The sequence below is a fragment of the Marmota monax genome, unplaced genomic scaffold (assembly GCF_021218885.2).
Source record: "Marmota monax isolate L192 unplaced genomic scaffold, Marmota_monax_Labrador192_F-V1.1 WCK01_AAM20220418_F8-fsc00497, whole genome shotgun sequence".
In the NCBI taxonomy this organism is placed as follows: Eukaryota; Metazoa; Chordata; class Mammalia; order Rodentia; family Sciuridae; genus Marmota; species Marmota monax.
In genome coordinates this window covers 1-23,603 of record NW_026694563.1, presented here as the reverse complement: position 1 = coordinate 23,603, position 23,603 = coordinate 1, and the positions used below count along the sequence as shown (strand labels likewise).

General features: G+C 38.3%; 1 pseudogene; it reads left to right on the top strand.

The window, feature by feature from the left end:
- The first annotated feature begins 16,122 nt into the window (after positions 1-16,122).
- On the top strand, positions 16,123-23,498 carry LOC124076913 (biogenesis of lysosome-related organelles complex 1 subunit 5-like; annotated as a pseudogene).
- Positions 23,499-23,603: the final 105 nt, after the last annotated feature.

Here is a 23,603-nt window from a genome sequence, read left to right as displayed (position 1 = left end):
AGCATGGCCTGACTGAAGAAGACTGATCCCTTCCCTATATGTGATGAAAGGTGGGCTCTCTAGAGGTACTTCCCTATAACCCCAGGGAACTACATGGTCTTATGTTTACCCCTTGGCCTTATAAATAACTACCCCACACTTGAACAGCTCTATGACCAGGGGCAATGAGCTCCCCATTGGAAGAAAACAAAAAATTTCTGGTCAACATAACATTGACAAAAAATTGATTTGGTCTCAAAATGAGTACTCACTCTAGTGCCCTCTTAGGAAAAGTCACAATGTCCAAATCTAGTCTCATCTCTGCACTCCAAATAAGATAAATCAAATAAAGCAAAAGACAAAAACTCTCATCTGTCCCCACCCAACAACTTTCTCTTTCCCCTAAAGGATCCAGGAGGCAGATGTTCCAGAAGACTCAGGGGCCATGGACATTAGATTCTAGTTTATTTTCATTATTAGGGTGAGAGGTGGAGCCATGTCCCTCATGCCAAAATCAGGAGAAAAAGCTTTGTCTAGGCAATTGCATGATCATCTGCCTTAATATGATTTAATTAAAAATTACCAATACAACACATACTCTTTGGGAAAAAATGTACTGTAGAAATGTGGGCATTAAAAAGTAAATATTCCTAATAGCCCTTTCATGTTGTTATTAAAAGCTATCATATTGTTAATAAGTTAATACTCAATATATTATACATATTTTAATTTCAACCACATGAAACAACTGACATTTAACTATTCTGATATCTATGAACAGTAGTTTCATATGGTGTTTTACAAAAGATCAGACTTCAATTTAAATTAAATTGTGTCACCTATATTTTCCTGCTTCTGGTTCTGGAACAGAATCAAATATTTTGGACAGGTCTATGGATTCTTTTATAGCTGTGTACTACTCCCCAGTATGGATGCAATTCCAATATCCCATGCAACCTCCTACTTATAAATTAGTTTGTTTTGCATTTATCTCTCAGGAATGTTTCTGCAGGAAATATCCTTTCATTTTTGCCCTGTAAGTGCAGCTACCTCTTCAACATAAGATACTAGTAATTGCCAGATCAAACAATGTGCATATTTTCCTTTTTGGGCCCAGCTGATGTCTTTCCTTGCAGGAAATAGATTTAAAGAACTGTACCAGGGTAGACTCCTCATATTTTCATTCTAAGAGTTTATTCCTACAATGAACACACATTCAGCACAGTACAGGTCAGCACAGGTCAGTGGGAACCTGTCAGTGAACCTCCTTTCAGAGTAAGCTGGAGTTACAAAGTCCTGCCTCTGCCTTGGGTCCTCCTTTCCCCAACTTTCTACTCATCCCATTACCAGGGTAGTTCTTTAACACCCCCTTTGTCCAGACTCCCTCAAGTAAAGCAGGCATTACAGATCACTGCAGCTTCTAACGTGCAACCAAGGTCAAGAGCACCATAAAAAGAATCCAACCAGACTCAGGTGCTAGTATGCTGCCATCTTCACAAGGTTTTCCTGGTACATTATGAGGTCTGGGAAGAAGTGTGTGTATGATGTGGAGGGATCAGAAGGAAGAAGAGGAGGCTGTGGAGGACTTTGGTCATGTTCTTCCTTCCCAAGGGCTTTCCATTAAGGGAGATCCCATCCATGTTCACAGGTTGTTGTGTTAGGGCTGACAGCCAACCCAAGGAGCTGATTCCTAAATGACCTGCCCACTTCTCAGACCCTGAACCAGGAATTTTGCTTTGTTCTCTGGAAATTAAATCCTGACATAGCCTGTGTTCACTGCAGTGTCCACTCCACAGGTAATGGACAGCCCTCTCTCCAAAAGGGCTGAAATTAAGCCTGTGTTCCTTTGGACAAAACTTGGTTCAGAGAGGGTGCAAGAGTAAGGAAATGTGGAACAAAGGAGAAGCAGATTGAGTGAGCTGCCTGGTCTAGCACAGGAGGCCCTAGAGATGTCATAAGAACCATGAGTGAGGTACCATGTACTCATAAGGTTTGTCTAAATTAGGAGTGCAGCACTATGCCTTGCACTTGCTAACTATTACTGGATGTGGTCTGTCCTCCAAGGGTTTGTGTGTCAGAAGCTTGGTTTCCAGTGTGGAGATGTTAAGAGGTAGTGGAACCTCTAAGAGGTGGGGCTTAGTAAGCAACACTGTCCCTCAGAAGGGATTAAGCTAGTTCTCTTGGAACCCTGCTTAGTTCTCTCAAGAATGATGTCATAGAAGAACAAGCCTGGGCCCTCCTGGGATGCTCGGGCTTCCTGTAATGCTGAAGGATCTCTCCTCCTTGCATATCCTCCCATCATGATGCCTGCCATACATCGTGTGATGAAGCCAAGGGAACACTCACCAGAGCTGGTATCATGTGGTTTAGACTTTCAGCCTCTGAAACCATGAGCTAAAGAGACCTCTTTTTTTTTTTTTTACAGTACCCAGCCAAAGAGACAAAACAGAGATTCACTCTCTGTGCTATGAACAGTAAAATGTACAAGTGACAACTGCCTACAGAAAGTGCCTTCAAGTGTGCTTGATGTCTCATCAGAAAAATCTGTGACTCTTACCTGTGATTTGGTTTTCAATCTCCCTCTGCATCTGGACGGAGTCCACATAAATGTTCACAGGCAATTTCCCAGTAAGGCTCTCAGAATCCTTCCTCCTGGTAGTCATCCTTGGTGAAAGCACACAAGATCTGGAAGTGCAGCAGGAGATGTCAAACATTCCCAATGACTTGATTTTTAAATCCAGCATCTTACAATCCAAGAATTTTGCTATTTGTTATTTATCCAGATGAGTTCAAAACTTAGAAGTCCACACAAAAACTCGCATGAATATTTACAGCAACTTTTTTCAAAATTGTTGGAGAAAACAAAGATTCACTTCAGGAGGTAAATGGACAAGCAGAAATGGATGCACCCAGACAGTGGAATAGTATTCAGTGCTAACACAAATTGAGCTATTGAGCCACATGAAGGGAGAAAATTAAAATGCATATTACCGGTGAAAGGAACCAATCTGGAAAGGCTACATACTGTGTGATCCCAACTATATGACTCTCTGGAAATGTAGAAGTATGGAGACAGTAAAAAGACCAGTAGTTGCTAGAGGTAAAGGGAGAGGATGGGCAAAGTCATGAAGAAGATTTTTAAAGCAGAAAAACTATTGCCAATGATACTATCATGGTCATCATGGAGGTCATTACACATTGGTCAAAATCCATAGAAGGTAAAACACAAAGAGTTACCCTGAATGTAGACCACAGAGTCCAGCTCACGATAATGTATCAACATTGGTTTGTCAACTGTAATTAATAGAACAGACTGTAAGGAGACTGAGAGGAGAATACAGGGAACTCTTTCTGTTCAGAATTTCTGTCAACCTGAAATTGCTCCCCAAATAATCTATTAATTAAAACCAAAACCCAAACACCCTGCATCTTTAATGGAGTGTGGGATGCATAAGGACTCCTTAAGGATGACACATGGCTGAGCAGGTGGTTCTGTATGAACACATAAATGCACCCATGTCAGACATGAAATGTGTTGCTTCCTGACCTTGGTGCACACCAGAGCTGTCTGGCATCCCCCCACCACACACACACTTCTCTTGTTGGCAAACATGTATTTTATAAAAGCAATGATATTGCAAAAACTGCATTCTATCATTAAATCATAGGAGAGAAATCTTTGAAGAAGAGGAAAGCTGAACAGAAGCACCTTCTAGTATATCCAAAGGCAATGGAGGCAGAGAAAAGGAAGTCTGACCCTCAAAGAATTTGCAAGGGGAGATACACACTGTGCCATTGGGCAGCAGGACCCTGCACAAATGTTCAGCAAGCCAGAGAGGGGACACGTGACAGCAGCCTGCTCTCCTTCCAAACTGCAGTCCTGCCTTCCCAGCCCCTCGGAGGGTGGGGGATCTGCAATGACGTGAAGGGCCTGGAGGCCCTGGTGGGAAGTGTGCTAAATTCTTTTCTGCAGAACCAATTAATCCAGCTTTAGGCAATGAAACCCACCATTGTAAATACCCAGGTGCACCACACAGTGAGTCTGAGATCTTCCAGAAGAGACCAGTGGACTGCAACAGGCCCTTCAGGCTGCTGCCTGATGAGGACAGAGGGGCTGGTCTTCCAGAACATGTCTCTGCTGATCCCCTCAAACCTGTAACACAGTAGCTTGTTTTCTAGCAAATTGGGGACTGATCTCATGAGCGAGAACACTTACCTCTCAACCCTGCATGGAGTAGACTGTCCTCAAATGAAACCTGAGTTGTGTTCAGTTTAACCAAATGGACTTAAAAACTCCCTATGTGAGCTGTTACAGAGCTGAGGCAGAATGCTTGCAACAGACGAGGGGCCCCAGCACAACCTTCTCTCTCTTCTAGGCTCTCCCCCACTGCAGTGTCTTCTTGAGCACCTAAGAAAAAGTTCTTTTTCAAAGAAAAGAACCTGAAGCCATAAATAATCCAAATGAGGAGGTTTGGGTCTCAGCAAGTGTAAGATGCCTTTCTCTTGAGCTTGCTATCTGTTATATCTTTGGTTTCCTTAAAAAGAGTTTAAATAGGCAAGCATATTGACTGTGTGAGCCCAGCCCGTATTCCTTCACCTTTCTTGAGCTGAAATTTATTGCTGGTTAAAAACACCACATAATGAGAGTTGCCTCTGCCTTGGTGTTTGTGGTTGGGTTGAGGGTGCTTGTGGTTGGGTCAAGAATGCTTGCATTAATGTCATCTAAGCCTGAGAGAGAGATTCTGCTCAGACTCTAAACAAATCTTCAAGAGTGGGCAGTTTCTTTTCTGCCCTGCCAGATTTAAGGAAGAGAACACTGGTCACTTGCTGCAGGCTTCTCCATGGCCATAGGCCCAGTGCTTACAGGGTGGAATGAGAAACTGAGGTACAGAGTGGACAGTAAGGGGCTCACACTGTGCCATCCCCTCCTCAGCACTCTGTGGGCTTCCAGTCTGAATCTTAGAAAACATCCCCCAAAGCCAAACATAAGTGGTTGGAAAATGATATTCTTAAATTTTTTTGAGAATTCTAGTGGGGGTTACTTTCCACTTTCAAATAAAATTATGCTTCATGTTTACCTGGCATAGTTTGGGGGTGCTGAAAAGTACCAGAGCTGGAGAAAATCTATAAAATCATTCATTTGCAGGGAAGGGCTGAGACAGAATCTGGTATCTATGAAATTCCTTAGACAATGCAAGTGAAATGGACATGCTTACCCAATGGTAGAACATCTGTGCTATTGACATTCAATCTGAAAACCTTCTGCCTTCCTAATGTGGGCACTGATCCAAGGCCTGATGATACATGGATGCAGAAGAAACTTCTATATGAAGAAGTCACTGTGAAGGAGGGAAGAGAGAAATAACTGCAATAGTTGGTAAGAAGATGCAACAGAGAAGGAGCAGCGGGTGGAAGGGAAACACAGAGGAAGGAACCAGCATGCTGGGATAAAAAGTGCTCTTCTAGAGGAGCTGAGAGGAGGGCAGGGCAGATGCACCACCTTCCCCAGATGGCACATGCTATAAATAAAACAGTGTGAAGAAGGTCAGTTCAGGGGCCTGGCATGGTGGTGCATGCCAGTAATCCCAGTGGCTCAAAAGGCTGAGGCAGGAAGACCACAAGTTCAAAGTAAGCAAGTTTCTAACAACTCAGTGAGATGGTGACTCTAAATAAAATATAAAATAGGGCTGGGGATGTGGCTCAGTGATAGAGTGCCACTGATTTCAATCCCTGGTACACGTGTGGCCCTCACAAAAAAAGAAGATAACCAAGGACAGAAATAATGAATGAGATTTAAGGGAAAGAAAGGCTCTTTTCAGATCAAAAGCATCAAAATTCAAGTGTAGTCACATATTTTATAGGAAGTGAAACATTTTCCCCATAAAACATTTTTTGTTAAAAAGTAGTTAAACAATTTTTATAATTGTTCCTATTATGAGAGACTACATAAAAAATGGGCTACCTGCTGGATTGCAGCTGAGGATGCTAAAATTGAATCTCCAATTTAGTTGGAGGCACAGACAAGAGGACAAAGAGCAAACCAGCCAAGTTAACTAAGAGAGCAAAAGCTCTGAAAGCAATTACAAAACTCAGCTCTCTTCACAGAAAGTTAAAAAAATCAAGAGTGCAACCCCAGTGAAATAGAGAAAGTCACAATGATAGCTGGAATTTTAACACCCATTAAATGCAATCAATGGAATTAATGAAACCAATCAATGGAACTTGTCAAATATTAGTGCACAAACTCTAAGCACCATCCTGACCTGATGAACATCTATAGAATAATATGCTCAACCAGAGCAGTGCCTACATCTGTTCAGTCCACAAGGAATGAGCACCCCAACAGATCACATGTGCAGCCATAAAACAAACCTCAATACATTTAAAAGAATCAAAACCATAATTTTCTAACAATAGGGAACTAAATTAGAAATCCATAACAAGAAGATATTTAGAAACTCTCCTAATTTTTGCAAATTAAATAGCAAACTTCTGTAGAACTGATAGGCCAAAGAAGAAAATGCAGAACTACACAATATAAAAAATGAAAGTATTGGATATCAAAAGTTTATGGCTCAGCTAAAAGGAATAATTAGGAATTTAGAACTTTAAGTGTTTAAATTAGATAAAGTTTATATCCTAAGAATTTTAAGAAATAAGGGCAAGTTAAATCTAAAATAATTAAACCATTACAGTCAAGAGCAGAAATCTATGAACCAGAAAATAAACAATATAAAAATCAGTAAAGCCTAACATTAGCTGATGCTTCAAAAAATTAATGTAGTTGCATGTGGTGTTGCACACTTATAATCCCAGTGACTGGGAATGCCAAGGCAGGAGGATCATAAGTCTGAGGCCAGCCTCAGCAATTTAGTGAATTCTTATCTCAAAATAAAAAGTAAAAAGGATGGGGGATTTAGCTCAGTTGTAAAAGATTCTTGTATTCAGTACTAAAAAAAAAACAACCCTCCTAAACAAACAAAAACCCACCAAGTAACATAGTTGCCATAGTTGCTAACATCTAGAAAAACTAATTAAGAAAGAGAAAAACACACATCACCAATATCAGGAAGGCACAGGAGAACATCATTGAAGACTCTGCAGATGTTTAACAATAACAAACATTATGAACAAAGAAGTAAACAGATTGAGTTAGAAAAGAAGACAAACTCCTCAAAGAACAAAAAACACCAAAAATTATTACAAAGAAAAAGAAAAACTCAAAATAACTAAATCTCTTGAGGAACTTGAAGTTGTAGTTAATTTTTGAAGTTGTTAAAAAAAAGCCCTTCCTACAATTAAAACAGAGAAACTGGTAATGTTTTCAAACATTTAAAGATGAAATATCAGCATTGTACACAAACTCTTAAGAGAAAATATTGGAGTAAAGGACACTTTCTAATTCATTTTTTGAGGCTAACACAACTGTGCTACAAACATCTAACAGGGACATCAAAAGAACATGCAGATCAATATACCTCATGATCAAAAGGGCAATACTCTTCTCATAATGTTAACTAAATCTAGCAAAACACAGACTATATTTTAAAAAATATTTTTAAAAAATGCATAATGGACCAACTGGGGCTAACTCCAGGAATATAATGACTTCAACATTCAAAAGTTAATCAATGAGCTGAGAATTGTGTCTCACCTCTATAATTCCAGAGGCTCAAGAGACTCAGGCAAGGAGGATGACAAGTTCAAACCAGGCCTCAGTGACTTAGCAAGGATCTAAGCAACTTAGCAAGACCCTGTCTCATAATTAAAAAAATAATAAAATATAAAAGGGTAGAGGATGCGGCTCCATGGTTAAGTGTCCTGGATTAAATCCCCTGTATCAAAAAGAAAAAAAAGTCAATGAAAACAGACATAGAGAAACCATATAATTATCTTAACTGATATAAAAAAGATCAGTTCAACATCAATTCATTGTGAAAACTTCAAGGAAATGAATTAAATAACTTTTTCTAATATAATCCAATATAAAGGGTATTTATAAGAAGCATGCAATGAATATACTACTTAAAGTAAAATAAAAAATATTTTCCCTTTAATACAGGAAACAAGACAATGATGACTGTTCTATTTCTATGCAACATTTTTTAAGAAAGATTTTTTGTCAATGGAACTTTATTTATTTATTTATATGCAGTGTTGATTATCAAACCCAGTGCCTCACACATGCTAGGCAAGCACTCTACCACTGAACCACCACCTCAGCCCTATCTACCAACATTCCTAGGTTGGTACTGAGCATCACAATAGGAAAAATGTGACAGATAAATAAGTACGTAGGTTGATGATAGGTATTTAGATAGACTTAGGTGATAGATAAATGGCATATAGTTTAGAAAGGAAGACATAAATCTGTCTTTAGTCATAGACAATGTCATAATTTACATAGACTGTTCCAAGGAATATATTTAAAAATGAATACTTGTAATGTGGATTTTGCAGGACCACAAGATAAGTTCAATTTACAAGAATCAATTGCATATTTATATGCAGCAAGAATTTGCAAATAAAATTTATATACCTTTGTACATATATATTTATATATATAAATTTCATTTGCAAATTGATGTTTTAATGTTGCAATAACTTTGCAAACTGATATTTTAATGTTGTTATTGCAATATTAAAATATCAATTTGTTGTTGCAATGTTATTACAAGTTTTGTGTGTGTATATATACACACACATTATATATATAATACACACAAATTACTTGCAATAACATTAAAAACCACCTAAAATAGTGGTCAAATCCACAGAGACAGAAAGTAGAATGGTGTTTACCATGGGCCAGGACAATGGAAAAATAGGGAGTTAGTACTTAATGGGGACAGAGTTTCAGCTTGGGAGGCTGAAAAAGTACTGGAGTTGGGTGGATGTGACAGCAATATGAACCGATCATACTTAATGGCACTGAACACTACATTGGAAAATGGTTCAAATACTTAGGAATGGATTTAACAAAAGATAAACAAGACTTCCACACTTGAAACTTCAAAACATCACATAAAGAAAAGAAAAACTGAATAAATGGAAATATGTACCATATTCAGAGACTGTAACACTTGATAGTTTTAAGGTGACAATTTTCTCCAAAGTGTCATACCACTCCAACAAAATGGTAGCAAGGTTTTTTCATAAATTATTTTTAATGTCACAGGGAAATAAAACTATGTAATGAGAAAAGAGGTTGTACCCAAATGAATAAAATTAACTTCACTATTAAAGGGCACACTGAGACCATGCACCCCCTGATGTTATATCCTGGAAGGAAAAAGCCACAAAAGGCCAAGGAATGATTCTGGGTTTAAGGAGAGTAAACCAGCATGGTTAGTGTCCTATTCTAGGGAGGAAATCTGAAGAACATTAGGGGGATAACTGGAGAAAGTAGAATATGAATGGAATATATCCTGAACTTGAGCTGTTGGTATATAAGGCAACATCCTTGATCTTAGGCAACACACACTCAAGTATTAAGGGGCAATTTTTATTCACTATGGGATTCAAGGGGAGCTGCATTTTCCAAAAAAAACAGACATCATGACAAGGTGGAACTGAGAAAGAAAACAAGGCTGGTTTCTCTGTTGCTTGAACCTCTGTTCGAATTGAATTGAACTTGATAAGGCTGATGGTCTATTGACTTTAACGTCAAATATGAAATGTCAGTCTTTTGTCCAAGTTCACTTACCAGCTATAAGGCAGTCTGGTTTCTCCTGAAGTCATTTTTAATTACTGGAATATCAGGAAGTTTTAATTCTTTTTTAATAGTGCTACTTTCTGTAATTAGGATGAAGTTTGAATTATTATTATGACAACTTTCCCCAAAATAGCAATGGAAGGAGCTGAAACTACAAGATATCCAAGTTCCATTTAGATGCTCTGAGTACTCAAGGCCCTTGAATCATGCCCATGGAGATGCTCATTATGTGGTTCAATACACAACCCTGGAGATGGGGAGATAAGTTGGAGTTGGAAATGGAGATTCCAGGGTCATGAGTATGTGGATAGAGAAGAGTGGAAGTCTTGGAATTGCTTGATGTTTATTAAGTCCAAAAATAAGAGGGATCAGGATATGGCCTCAAAGAAGGTGATTTTCCAGAGGCCAAGAATTAGGATAACTTTTAATTGTTCAAAAGATCAGGCATTCTAGAAGCAGTACGGTATGCAAGCACACACTTTTGGGTCACAAGTTTGGTCCAGGAAAACACAGAGAAGGTGAGGATTCTGATGCTGAGGTTTCAGAGAGCACCCCCACCCTGCTACAATACTCTGCCACCTCAGCATGCAATACATGTAGATGGGCCCATCATAGTGAATATGAGCCACTTTTAATCTAAAAGAGCAGGAAAAAAACCCAGAACAAACATATGAAATGCTAGATATGTAGCCTAGTGCTAATTCCATGTACATGCCCAAACTACCACCTGAATAAGTTATAATAACCCTCTTCTTTGAGCCTATATCAGTGGAGAAACCACCCTTTCTTAAAGCTTTTGTTCTTCATATATACATCCTCCTTACCTGAAGCTGAACACAGATGGAAGGAAAATGGCTACTTTGATGGTACTATATCCATTACCTCCCAGGACACCCAGCCTCACCTTTCCCCAGACACTCTAGCTTAAGGTAGACTCACTGCCAGTACTCATGTGTGTGGACCTATGAGGGTGGCAGCAGGCAGGGACAGGGCAGTGTGTCATCCATTCACTTTCCTCTCTGAGAACCAACAGCAGTGCATCCTACACTGCCATTCTGTGCACAGGGGTAAACTCGGCTCTGACTCAACTCTCCAGTTCCCCAGATGACACACCACTTGATCAAGGAAAAAGGAAGGAGAACTGCTGGGCATTTGGTAAGGAAATTGCACCAGAGAGGAGTCACTGCATAGGATTGACTGGATGAAACAGAGAGAACTTGTGAATTATTCAGTGTCTTAATTTCCTTATTTTCCTTCTGTCTTCACTTTGGTTAACTTCCAAACATGTCATGAGCACTCCATTATAAGGGAGAGGTGAATCTGAAATGTGATCATAAAAGAAAATCATGGTTGCAGAAAGATGACAATGAGCTGATGTCTCAGACTACAGGGTGTCTGATCAAAGATGGTCCTTGTGTGATAAAGTCATTTGCCAGAGAGCAGAATTGGTGGTCCCAGGGGATAGGAGTGGTGGACTGGGGAGACGTGGGTCAGTGGACACAGAATTTCAGTTAGGAAATTAATAAGGAGTAAGTTCAAAAGATCTGCTGTATAACATGGTAGCTATAGTTAATAACTATATATTATATATTTGAAAATGGCTGAAAGAGTAGACTTTTAGTGTTCTTACCACAAACACAAAACCATGAAAAGTATATGAGATAATGCATATGCATTTTGTGGGGAGTGTTTTGTTTTTTGGTGTTGGTGATTAACTAAGGGCCTTGTGAACACTTAAGTGCTTGCTCTACTACTGAGTTACAACTCCAGCTTTTACATATATATTATCTATAGACACATATGTGTGTGTTTGCATGTGTCTAGTTTTTATCTGTCAATTAAAAAATAAATGAGGTACTCTAAGAAAGTCATCTACCAGCACAAAGTCAGTAAATGAATCCAGCAGGACATCAGAAGAATAATTTGGTCTGATTGAGTGGGTTTTAATCTAGTTATTAAAAAATTGGAACTGTATTATATAACAAAATGTTAACATCACAAAAGCAGAAAAATTCACACTTTCACGATTGTATCTGGAAAACTGAGTATAAAAATGAAGGGTTATCATTATTAGTGCCAATAAACATGTAAACTATGTACAGAAGAATAGAAAAATATATACTTTGAGAAGATGCTCAAGATCTTACTCCAAGCAATAAGACAAGAAGAAATAAATGCTAAGGCTTAGAGAAAGCAAATCATATATCTATTACTTGTAGAAGACTTTATTCTCCCCATAGGAAAAAAATCTAAAAGATATTACATAAAGTTAATGAGACGAAAAATTCAACAAAGTTGTGGAATACAAGGTCAGTATCTAAAATTCAATGTGTTTTTAAACCACTGTCAACACAAAACTTGAAAATAAAATGTGGGAAGGAAAGGTTATCAATAGCAGAAACAATAATCTACCTACAACATATATAAGAAAAGATATGCTATATGGAGATGTTTGAGAAAATCATACAATTTTTTTTGAAAGAGAAAGAGAAAAATAATCATGAAACCATAAACTACAAAGAACATCAATTCTCTCAGTAGGACAATATACTTCTATGCAATTCCTATAAAATATAAACATAAAACTCACATGGAAAAGTGAAAGACAAGTAACAGTCCAGAAAATTTAGAAAAATGGTAGAATAATAAGGCCGGTGTATTTTTTATCATCTCAGTGCCATAACCAATACCACAGGTGGGAGGGCTGAAACAATGCAAATTTATTTCTCATACTTCTGGATGGTGAAAGTCCAAGGTTCTGTCCAATTTAGTTCTGGTAGGGGCTCTCTTCATGCCTTACCAATGGCTGCCTTCTTGCTAAGTCCTCACATGATAGGTGTGGGCCGGGGAGATTTGATGTTCCTTCCTCTTTTATAAAGAGATTCTATATCATCAGGGTTCTAATGCTGTTTCTAATAGGGAAGACACATTGGGATAGGACTTCAACATAATGAACTAGGCAGGGGGAACAATGTAGCCCTTAGCAGTAGGTGGAGGTATCTCTCTTATCTGTTTGTAATATATACTAAATATCAGAATGCTGAAACTTCAGTCCAGGATCAAAAGCTATAGTTAAATTGCCTCCAGCTGTGGTGGCAGGTTGCTGATCAAAACAAAACAAAAGAGAAACCTATAGGCAGACCCCCACTGTAGAAATTTTACCTATAACAAAAGTGATGTTGAATTTAATAATACAGATGAGATCATCATTAGATGGTGCCAAGGTATTAGATCATGTATATAGAGAAATATTACAAAAGGATACTAGCTTTTATCAGCATAAAACACTCAATTATAGATGGAGCAAACCTATGTAAAGGATTATATCTGGATAACATTTTAAAACTCTTTCAAAAAATAATAAGAAGACAACTATTCTAATGGAAAAAATTGACAAAACAGTCTATTTTGGTTATTTCTGGTAGTAATTTTCTATGAAGTCATTTCAAATACTGAATTAGCAGAAATGGAACCACCATTCATATTGGGTATACAGAGTTAGTTTTCTACAAGTCTCTAGTCAGAACATTTTCTTCTACCTATCAATACACTGCCTGTTTAATGTGTTTCTGTTTAAAGGTATCATATATATATATTATTGATTTGTTAGCATTGAAGTCACAGCCAACAGCATTATAATTCATGTCTGAACAAAGCTTGTCAAACACACATATTTCTTCTAAGGCACATCCCAGACTTCTCAGGCGTTGGAAGGCTAGATAACACTTTGGCATTGTGACTGGGAGCCACTTTAGCCAGGGAAATCACCAACAAAAAACATAAAAATATAAAAAATGTGACACTAAATAGACCACAAAAATAGTACTTGTTTATAATCTGAGAACTAAGACAAGAAGTGTTGCTGTGTAACCTCAGCTGGGAAAATAAATGTTCTGACTCAAATTTTCACCACTCTGTGCATATCCATGAATGACACCCCAAATGTTGATTTTCAGTTTCCAAATAAACCATAGTGAGTAAGTGACTTTGCAAACAGGGAATCTGTAAATCATGAGGACAGGCACTGTGTGTACAGACAATTCAGTGGCTATTAAACAAAAAAGATGATGTTCAACCTCATAATTAACCAGGTTAATCTAATATAAAATTATCATTTGGCCCAAGACACTGGCAAAAATTTTCAGTTCTGATAATATTATGTTCTAGAAAGAGGCACGGAAAATGATAATTCACTCATTGCTGCAGGACTCTTGAATCCCTCAGCCTCTGTGGAGAGCAATCTGGCCATTCCTGGTGACAAGGGAGGTGGCCACCTGCAGTTCACCCCAGAACTATGTCCTGGGTGGATGCTTACCATCAGGAACAGGAGGGTGTGGGACAGAGGCCCACTGTGAGATGGTCTGTATTAGTGACAAGAGGTAACCCATGTCTGTAGGCAGTAAATTTGTAATTAAAAGCAGCACTGGTATACAGATTTGAACACTAAGTATTAGATAAAATGACCACGTCCTATGTGGAATTTTACATTGAAAAATACTCCTCTCCAACACCGCCAAAAATCTAGTTACATGCTATAAACAGAGACCTACATATACAGGATGTAAAACGTGATTTTGTTTGAGTTTTTGGTTTTTTAAGTAGAACAAGATAGTAAAATAAATTCATGGCAAATGAAAATGAAAAGAAAGTAGGTATAGTTATTTATTCAAAACTGAATTCAAGGCAAAAAGTATTTAAAAGAATTGTACCGTGTACAGCCAGAGGAATGAGAAGTTGTGCACCATTTGTATATAACGTGTCAAAATGTATTCTACTGTCATATATAACTAATTAGAACAATTTTAAATGAAAAAATAATACAACAAAAATAAGGAAGCAATAAAACCTTTAAAAAGCCCAAATAACTGTTTGGTGGCAGGGAAATGCAGCCAGAATGGTGTTCAGAAGAAACTTTATAGTCTTAAATACATTTACATGTTGAGATCCCTTATTCAAAGTACTTACCACTGAAGTGTTTCAGACTTTGAAAGATTTTTTGGATTTTGGAATGTTTGCCTAGACTTTATAGGTTGAGCCTATCTAATTTGAAAATTAAAAAATGCTCTAAATTCTTAAACTTTTTGAGTACTGACATGAGGCTCGAAGAGTTTTGGATCTTATTTCAGATTTTGAATTTTCACATTAGATATGTTTGACCTGAATTTGAACATAAAAAATTACTAATAAATATTACTTTTACAAGATGATAGAATGATATAAAAATCACTTGGACCACCATCCAAGAGAGTAGCTAAACTTAAAGAGACTGACCACCTGAAATGTTAGCAAATATGTGCAGGGACCAGAGCTTTCAATGCTGTTGGTAGAAGCACATAGTGTGGTATGAGGACTTTAAGTAGAGATCTAAGAATTTCTTTAAAAATCATGCACATAACCCAATAATTCTATGCCTAGGTAACATTAGAAGAAATGAAAACACATGTCCACAAAAATCTTGTAAGAGAATATCCATAGCAGCTGTATTCAATAGCCAAGTCTGTGATGTGCTTAGGTGTTCATCCATGGGAGGATGGATAAACCCACTGGTAAGTTTACAAGATGGAAACTACTTGGCAATGAACAGCAATAACCCACTGCCACACCTACAGTGTAGATAAATCTCAAAAACATCATGCTAAGTGAAGGAAGCAGGCTTACACAGCTATGGGCTGCAAGCATTCATTTCTGTAAGTTCGAGAATAGGTAAAACTCATCCATGAAGAAAAAAAATAAACAGTATGGTGGGTGCATGGAAAGGGGAGTGACTGGGAAGTTCTATGGCTGAACTTTCTAGCATGCCAATGTTCTGTACTGGGATAGGGGTTTACTGTAGAGGCCTGTAAGCTCTTATTGGTGATATTGAAAACTGTATATTACATTGTATGTAAACTTGAACTAAACAAGTAGAAATGGGAATAGGAAACAAATATAAAACTCCTTAATGATATCTATCCTGAACTATTTTAGGGTAAGTGTAAAATAATTGCAACATGTTGTGAAATGAATGAGAAATAAGATGGACTGATGGTATGGATGGAGGAGTAGGTGAAAAAGAGAAGCAAGAAAACTAGCAGAGTAAAATGTAAATAAATGTTAGGACGTGTTTGGCAGGTACATGGATGTTCTCTATAAAATTCCTTCTGTTTTCCTATATTTGAAATATCTCATAATACATTATTAGGAAAATCACAATGTCTTAAAACATGAAGTGCTTCTTGATAGGAAAATTCAATTTAAATTTCGTGTTTTCACCAAATTTAAATAATATTCATTAAAATTCTAACCAAAACACCATCAGGATATTTCAGGGAAATTGGGGTGTTCTTTTAATGAGGTATAATAAGAAAACCCATAAATTATTTATAAATAATAAAAGAGTTTAATTTCTATATGACTAAGAAATAAGATAGGAATAATTATTTAAAATCATGAAGAAACAACATAAAGGGAAAATTGACAGAGAATACAATGAGGTAAGTGATAAATGCCAGCAATCAGTGACAAGAACTTCTCATTCGCAGGCTCTGCCTCACCAATAATGGGGAAATGGAGAATAAAGCAGGTTAGATAACATTATTTCATCCTTCAAAATGGCAAAATTAATGAATTTGGAAATCAACTTATGGAAGATAAAGAGAACCATGTTTTCTTATGTTGTGGTGGGAAAGTAACCTGTGAACAGTTGTTGTCTGTATTAATTACAGTAGTTTCTCTTTCTGTGAGAAATACATCCAGAGAATAGCTAAACTTATAAAGACTAACCACCACAAATATTGGCAAATATGTGCAGTGACCAGAACCATGATGTTATAGGTGGTATAGTACACAATGGTGCAAGGGCTTTAGGAAAAGGTCTGGAATTTATTTTAAAATTATGCACATACATATACTGTGTACACATCCTCATTTGATACACCACTGATAGCACCACAAACTATATATTCTGTTTTTTCCTTTATACACATACTGTGATAAAGTTTATTTATAAATGGGCACAATAAAAGATTAATGATAATAACTAATAATAAAAAAGAACATAACAATATACTATAATAAAATTTATGTGAATGTGGTTTCTTGCTTTGTCTATATTTAAAAACTCACTTAAAAAAGACACACTTCTCTTTGGCAAATCTGAATCACCAATAAAAATTCTCTTATGCCATGGGACTCGTACTGAGTAAAATCAGGTTACTTGAACATAAGCACTGTGACACCATGACATTCAATGCAATAATCAAGACAGCTAACTAAAGTGACTAATGGGTGGGTAGCATATATAGTGTGGATATGCTGGACAGAGGGATGATTCATACTCCAGGTGATGGAGCAGGACGGCATGAGATTTCATCATGCTTCTCAGAATGGCACATAACTTAAAACTTATGAATTATTTCTGGGATTTTCCATTTCATATTTTCAGACTGTAGCTGACTGAGGGTAATGAAACCTTAGAAAGCAAAGCTGTGGATAAGGACTACCATGTACAAAGGTGAACTGTGTGGGCTGGGGCTGGGGCTCAGCAGTAGAGTGCTTGCCTAGCACAGGCAAGGCCCTGGGTTCGATCCTCAGCACCACATAATAATAAATAAATAAATTAAAGATATTGTGTCCAACTACAACTAAAGAATAAATGTTTAAAAAAAGGTGAACAGTGTGCCTTAGTATGTTTTACTCTTCAGAATCTGTCCTAGAGAAATTCATTCTTAGGTCCCAAGGCACATGGCTAGGGAAATCAGTGTAGCACTGTTGGTGCGCACATTGGAAATGCCAATCACAACAGGAATGGTCACATGCTGTATGCACAAGTTCAGAAAGAGGGAAAGAGATTACCAGGGAAAGTTAAAATATACTGACATGAAAATATATCTAAATACATACTGCTAACTAAGTATATCATTTATTTACTAAAGCAAACAGAAATAAGAAGATATATTTCTCCAGGTACATTTATATACGATATTCCCCCCAACACACACACACAAAAACCCACCTTGGTCTGGTTCACTCTGACAAGGGAAGAAGCTTTTGCCATACCACAAATGCCCAAATTATTTACATGAATGTGCTGATTTAACCCAGAATTTAAAATGAGAAGGAAATTAACATAAAAATGGTGTGAAGTATTTTATACAAATATTTAATTATATAAATGTGTAATGTATCATGTCTATGAAAATATTTCACGCTTATATAATAAATTATATATAAATTGTAAGAGTATATATTTATAATAGTATTTGTTATTTTTATTTATTTTGCAATGCTAGGGATTGAACCCACAGCCTCACATGTGCTAGGCAAGTACTGTATACTGAGCTACATCCCTAGTCCCTACTATATATTTATAATATAATAATAAATAAAATATAATCATCATAAAATATATAAGACATAAATTACAGAAAAAGCAATAACTTCTGAAGGACCTATGCTTTCCCCAAAGCCCATCAGTATGTGCTTGATGCAACTTCTCTGGCTAATCATCCTTTGTAGGAATAATCATTAAGGATTTGTTCCAGCACTATACTTCAGCAGAGACCTTCTCAAGTAGGCTGCCCGCACTCCCAACATTGCCCCACAGCACACCACCCTGTGGAGGCCCCAGGGAAACAGAGACCAGCACAGACTGAGCAGTTTATCAACAACACAGTGTTCATGCCACTGCTCAGAATGGCTGAATGTGAAGCCATAGCTATTCAATGTGGCTGCATGGGAAATGAAGGAGACTGAGTCTTTCCTTTCCTCAAAAACTAACAATAAAATAAGTAATTCTCCCTGTACATAATGACAGCATTTGCAGTTCAGAGGAGAACTCCTAATCCAGTGGCAGTGGGTCTTCCATTGTGTTGGAAGAAAGAGGCCCAAGTCCAAAGCCAGATTAAGTCAGCAGCTGGCTAAGGGGATGGGACCCTGGCTGTGTGCCTCAGCCTCTTCATTTATAAGGTGGGCTTGAGACCCTGGCAGTAGAGAGTGGCCTACTCTTTATAAACTCCATCTGCAGGGGCTGGGCATGTAGCTCAGTAGTAGAGATGCTGCTATGTGCAATGCCCTGGGATGTATCACCACCACTGAAAAAAAAATTAAAAAAAATAGAATTATAAACTGCAGACAGTTGGGGCTGGGATTTCACAGTAAGAACTGCCTCCCTGCTTGCAAACACCTTTGTATACCAGGCTCCTCCTGGAGGTCCTGGCAATCTGGTGTGTATGTTTATATCCTATCTAGTTGTCCTGAAAGGTCAAGACCCTGAAAGCAATTAACAATTTTTATTATTATGACATTTTTTTCCTGTAAAAGTTTCCCAAACCTAAACAAGCACATTGCCATTCTTGTGTAATGACCAGCCAAATTCTAGCAATTTCAGGAAAGACAGGAGTCTGTTGGATTTAAAACCTAGATTCTTACATAATCTAAACTCTCAGAGCATCAGAAAATGGTTTGAGGAAAACAGATACTTACTGGAAATGATGATTTGGGCCATGATTTGGACCTAAATGGATAAAGCAAAAAGCTAGTTTATTAATACTTCATGATCCAGAGTACAACTGCAGGAATGGTCACATGCTGTATGCACAAGTTCAGAAAGAAGGAAAGAGATTACCAGGGAAATTTAAAATAAACTGACATGAAAAGATATCTAAATACATACTGCTTTCAAGTCATGCTGATGGTAAACAAGGTGGGCAGCCATGGGTTGTTTTGTGGCCAGTTGTCCTCATGCCTTGGGCTCTGCTTGGCTCATGAGGGCACCCCTTGATGTCAGAAATCATTAAAACAACAACAACAACAAAACAACATCAAAAGAAGGGGTGTTTCTATTTATATGAATACTTTGGGGGCTATTTCGGGAATTGCTGCTGTCCCATCTCTCTCCTCATCTAAACATCACACACAAAGCTTGTTTTACTAATTGTGTACAATGGTGTGGTCTTGGAAGACAGGCCTGGGGCATTCATAGTGTGGGACCTTCCCACAACCAGGACTAAAGGAATACATTCTTTCTTGCCATTCAATTCCTTCACCCCATGTGACAAGCACTCTGTCTTCTTGCCCCAGCTGGGCCAGGTGTGCATGGGGCAGGGAGGTGCATGCAGTTTTACAAAACCTTGGCAGACTCTGGCAAGTGAGCTGAGACCCGTGTGACAGAATCCAACACTCACCTGGCCATCTGCAGTGTGGCCAGCCTCCCCATAGACACCTGAACTTCTAAAATGTGGCCTTTACACTGAATGATCCAGTTCACCTTGTGTGTCTGGGATTCTTTTCTGGGCTCCATGTTTGCAGACCACTCCATCTGTGTCTATTTTCTGTTATTACTAGAAAACGGGTAATAGGTTAAGCCAGGACTGTGCTCAATGGGGAAGTCTTTGGGGAATGGTTTTATTGACTTCCTCTCATGTTGATTTGTGTATTTCATTTTCAAATAGCGAACCAATCTCTTGCTTGGTGGCTGTGAGCATTCCTATCCATGAATCAACATGCCTTTGCTGACCCGACTCACTGAGCCGAGCATAGAAGACTCCAATGGTGGTAATGATCTTCACCCCATTGGTGGTCACACACTGGTAGTAGCTAGTGTCTCTTGTGTCCAGGTCTTAGATTCACAGTTGAGAGTCATATTCCATCTTTTAGATGATAATCTGCCTTGGCTCTTGCACGACAGGGGCATTGTTCTTCAGCCACCACATGTTGGGAGGTGGGTTTCCTGCCACCTTTCAGTGCAGATTTGCTGTCTGGCCCTGGACAATGGTGTTTTGTTGACTGGCTCTAGAAAAATTAGAAAGTAACCTGCCAAGAAGAGGGGTTATGAAAAAGCAAACATCAGTGGGAGGTGGAAGAAAGTGACGCTGGGGGCTCCTACTTGAACTACTTGTAAGGGAAGGTTTCCATTTTTGCTTACACATACACATACAGTGGATTCCAGGTCTTGGAATTAATTACATTACATTCCACAATGTTGCACTGAATACCAAGTTAGGTAATAGGAGCTGTTGCTACTGGGAAAACACAGGGTCAGGTTCCTGGGATTCTCTGGCCACATTTTTGTCAATCAATTGATACAAAACTACATTTGTTTCTGTTTAAAGATTCCTTAATTAATACAGATTGTTGATTCATTCATACTGAAATCAAGGACAACATCCTGCAACTTGTGTGCAAATGAGGCTTCTCTAACATATATATTTCCTCTTGGAGGGACACGGAAGCTTGATTGTGCTTTTGCACAGTACATAGCACTTCAGTACTATGCCTGGGGGTCCTTTAAGCAGCAAAATTACCAACACAAAGTAATTAGGGTGAGAAAAGAAAACATGTTCGGAGCATGAGAACATTGGCCCTCTGGGGACACAATTCTTAAGAGCTGTGTGCAATTCCCATGATATCCCACCCTTTGCGCCCTATTCTGGGGTCCTTGCACACCTTGCTCTGGTGCTCTATAAACTCTAGCAAGAAGTGTGAGTCATAGTCCTTTTCCCCGAGATCCCGCAGGGAAGGGGTGTCTAGGCCAGGCTGCTGTGTTAAGCTTCACTCTCTGACAAACTCACAAATCAATTCAGCAAAATAGCAAGATACAAAATTGACACCCATAAATTAATTGTATCTATCTTATCATTTAATATTTAAAATAAGTTGTTAGATATATAATAAGATGAGTTTGTTAATAGTATAATTATTTCATTTTCCATGTGAAGAAAGTGATTTGAAAAAAGCTAAGGGATTGTCTAGGTCAGCATCAGCTGAAGACATTGCTCTTTTCTCTTCACTGAATTTCCTCCCAGGGCTACCCATGCTCCCTTGAATGGTTCTCATTGTTTTATGACAATATAGATTGTTTTCTACTTGGATGAAGCCCAAAATTGATATGTCTAAAAATGATCTCCATAACTCACTTTAGATTTTTTACTCAAATTAGTGCCTTGCCCATATCTATCCCCGTGTCTTGGTGAACAGTTTTTAAGTTGGGTTAACTTTAGGATTGAAAGGGTAAAGTTTCTAAGCTGCAAAGCCTGAGTTAAAAAGTAAAGGACTAGGTATTGTAAAGTTTCTGAACTGCACACAGAACCTGAAATTCCTGAGGCAGTTAAGACAATGCCCCACTGACCATTTAGCTGATTAATGACCTAGGACCCTGTGTAGCTTGGCACGTAGGCATTCAGGGCCCAAACCAATCAGTTTGAATGTGTACCCCGCTTAGGAGTGACCAATCACCCCCGCTTGACCTGTTCCCGCCAATGAATGTGCTAATCATGTATGAGAGTTGTTGTTCAATTTTCCCGCACCTCATGATGATTTGTTCTGATGTGTGCAAAGCCCCCGCCCTCCCCAAAAAGTGGACTTAAGCACTGCTTAACCTCTGCTCTGGGCTCTGGGCTGCTCTCCCTTCTTGAGTGAGCACGGAGCCCCAGCATGCTGGATTGGATCCTCAATAAATCCCCTTTTGCTGATTGCATGAGCCAGTCTCTTGGTGGTCTCTTCCTCTGACGTTCGCGTGACCCTTACAGGATATCTCTTGCCTTAAACTCCCCTAGAATTTCAATTGCTATTCTGATATTTCACTATAAGTATGGTGTTTTATTTTTTCAATGTGTTGTGCTAACTGCCACTGATTTGATTCTTTCCCATTTTTTAAACTATAAAAAGGCAAGGCTGTGAGACTAAAATATGAGGATGGAACTAAGAATAGAGGACATTGGTCATCAGCAAATGAGAAAGAAAGTTTAAAATTAAAATATAGGTAGCTGTCTTATAATAGTTCTTTAGTCATCTCTATCTCCCAGGTATTTGAAGTAGCCCTTCCTGTATAGAGAAGGCACTGTTACTGAAACATGGTACCTCACATGCTGTGCTACTCAGCCTCCTCACCTATTCTGTGTAATCATCTATCCAGAATCCCACATTATTGATTAATTTTGCAATGGGCTTGGATGTTTGGCTAATGAAAAGCAGATTAGGAAAAAAATGAAACTATTTATTTTATTCTCTTTGTCTGTTTCTGCTAAGGAACACCCATTGCTACTCTTAACAAAAAAATCTTGCCTTGATAGTCAAGAAATAATTTAATCATTTGGAGATTGATACATAATTATTTGGGTTTTTTCTTAGTCAATTTGTGGTTTCCTTAGGATTCTTGACCAGGCCACAAACCCTTTTTCTCTGTGAATCCCCTAAACTTTTCTGATATTCTTTGCTCTGGAAAGTTTTGGTCTCCTAACTATATTCAGAAAACAAATTCTGTGCTCCAAGTAATTGATGTCACTCCACAGTCTGACCATGAAAGAGCATTTTGTTCTTAAGAATCTGAAATAGTGGCCAGTCGGGATATGTGGAGGAGGGACAGAGACCCTTGTGGGTTGTGAGGTTGCCCCTGGCGGCGGCGGTGGCAAGAAAAGGGAGTCACTGGGGACTGCAGGCTCAGCACTATCATTATCAAGGATCTTGGAGAAATTCATTCAAGGCTTTTGGATTACAGATCAGTTATTCAAGGTGAAACTCATTATTATTTTGTAAAATAATTTGAAAAAAAATGTGGTCTTTTCTAAGACCACGTTTTTCTTCAAATTATTAACTTGGTCTTTGCTGACGAATGTATGTTCTTGAAAATTGGAAGAATATGATCCATGAAACAAATGAACATACTCTTCCCAAATGCAGACAAATGATGCAGGACAACTTGAAAGAAGTTCTCCAGAGATTGCAAGCAGCTAATGACTCCGTCTGTAGACTCTAGCAGAGGGAACAGGAATGAAGAAAGATGTTATCATGACCACTTAATAGCTACTGAGAAACAGCATCAACTCCAGTGGGAGGATTTCATGAAAGAACAACCCCAGTCAGGCTGAGGTGGATGAAAAACACAGAAGAACCATGGAGAGGCTTAAAGAGCAATATGCTGAGATGGAGAAGG